This window comes from Rhagoletis pomonella, unplaced genomic scaffold (assembly GCF_013731165.1).
Source record: "Rhagoletis pomonella isolate Grant_MI unplaced genomic scaffold, Rhpom_1.0 Rhpom_scaffold_00001, whole genome shotgun sequence".
NCBI lineage: Eukaryota > Metazoa > Arthropoda > Insecta > Diptera > Tephritidae > Rhagoletis > Rhagoletis pomonella.
In genome coordinates, this window is record NW_023458555.1 from 48168448 (window position 1) to 48171037 (window position 2590).

A 2590-nucleotide genomic window follows, 5' to 3' on the forward strand; every position below is an offset into this window, starting at 1 on the left:
CAAAAACTATTAAATCACTGACCCAAATTTCTTGCGCTGCTTCTCGCATATACTATACATATGTAGGTATATACGTATTCACTTACGAAATATTATGAAATCAGCTCGTTACCGGCCATACTGCTTACTTACCAAAAAAAAAAAAACTTCTTACACCCACCGCAAACGGTAAATTAAGAATACGACTGCTTATTTAGGTCTGCGGCGAAGCGAGCAGAAGCAGCAAAAGAAAAAATGCATGAATACTTTTCCATTTCATTCTAAATTGGTAGGTAAATAAGTGGCAGTGGTGAGGCAGTGTCAACACATGAAGACGCACCGAGTGAAAGGAACTTTTTTTAAGAGGCGAGTTGGAGGCAACATAACCAGCAAAGCGTAACCAACCGCATCACCAACTAACAGGCAGATCATCTCAATAATACACCACGCCACTAACAAATTACAACTGAGGTAGGTGAAGCAGGGGAGCTGTGTGCTGATGAATAAATACATTCATACAAACTCGCATATATTCTTACGCACACACACACATACCTACTTATGAATGTATGTAGGCGAATTTGCGCCAACACGGCTTCATCTCCATTATGGATGGTATTCCCACAGCGAAAATGAAAATTTGGACCAAAAGAAGAAGAAGAACCAGCGGCAATCGGAGACGCCCAACATGCCAAAAGCAGTTAAGTGAAGTGTAGAACAAAATAAACAGCCAAACAAACAAATAAATAAAGCAGTTATTTAACACAACCACTGCCATGAAGACAACAACAATAGGAGCCTCAACCACAACCACAGCCGCGCCAAGCACAACGTGTAGCAACGCTTTTCGAGGGTCTGCAATTCTGTGTTGATTTAAATCATAATAAAATTTTACTTTTTATAGCAAAAGTTGCCATTTCACCAGAAAATGTGTAATACCCACACCACAATATAACAATAAAACTCATAAAAAAGGTAGTGAAGGTGATAAAAAATGAAAGAAATGCGATGTAGTGGAGAAATGGTGAAATGTTAAAGGGAACACAAAACCTGCGCAACGGAATGCTGGGTGGCTCTCCCATGCAATGCACGATGCCGTGATGGACCGCTGGTCGATCCTATTGCTTAAAGTTCATGATGTCATAAGCGTGCTTACTTACTTACATACATGCTTGCATACATATGTACATACCTACATACATACATATGTGACTGAGGCTGTAAATCTGCCTGCATACGCTCGTACATATATCCTCAATTGGCCTCGAGTGTCGATGTGTTGTGTGTCTCACATCGCAGCTTGAAGAACATGGATGAAGGAAGTATGCAGCAGCATTAACAACCTTCAGGCGGTATTTGTGGTCAAATTGCAATTGCAATTCTGCTGAAGAAAATCGAATAATTTTTCGCTACAAAAACAGTAAAAACTGGACGGTTAAATTCAAAAAGCTGTATTGCAACTTTAAAAAGGGAAAATTACTTAGGTTTTTAATTGGAAGTGTTTGTTTCATTATAATATAAATATTCCAGTTTTAGCTTTTCGTGAGAACTGTAGACAGCCCTTTAGAGATTTTGCAGAGGAGTGATGAGGTTTGTTGTTGATACTGGCGAATTTTGAATAAACAGCCGTTTAATAGTGTGAGTCATTATTTGAAAAAATAAAAGGTCATTATCATGATGTGGTTCAACCTGTGAAGACGTTTTCTTCAGATGGAGTTAACACGGAGTAAAACTCCATTGGATTTGGTATCGTTGAATAAATAAAATTATTTTATACATGAAAGTGTAAGTTTTGTTCATCAGAATTGATAAATATATTATTTTCGGCTTTGGTGGACAGTACCGCGGCAGCAGAGTACAGTAAATACGCGATTACTTAAATAAAAATTTTAACAACTTCAAATTTTTTAATTTTAGATTTCGAAAAATTAAGAGTTGGAAAGAATCACGCATTGATAAATCATGGATTAAAATGATTAAATTGAAAGCGGAATTTTGTACTTTTCTTCAATATGAAATATGTGTGAAGTGCGCCACCATTTTTCTAAGGTGGAGTTTTTTTTCGGAAATAATTCTTTACGTTTCACAACGATAAAATAATAGAATTTTCGCAATTTATAATTATTTTGAAAGTTAGAGCTATTCCTTTTTTCCAAATTGTTTGAATCTTATTTGTTTTTTCTCGCGATTGGTAATACTGATTCTGGTATTTTTTTAAACAGTTAAAAATTATTATATCTATTTTCTTCTCACTCCTATTTTTTATTTTGTCAAGCATTTTTTTTCGCTTTGTTTTTCTAAGTAGTTTTTAAAGCGTAATTTTAAGATACAGATTTATCAAGGTATTTGTATACAGATTAAAGTAAAAACGACTTATAAATTATCTCAATATTATGAAAAGACAAAAGAAAATATTTGGCTGACAAACAGCATATATATTTGGGTATAAATAGCCAATTATCATTCCTTTTAGCCAAAGTGAAAACTTTTCAAGTTGAAAAAAATTTGTCGGAATCGAAATCAAGAACACCAATCCGTTTGGGTTCCGAAAAATTTGAACGTTTTTGTTGTTGATCGATTCCATTGTCATCGGCTAGGGGCTTGAGTTTAT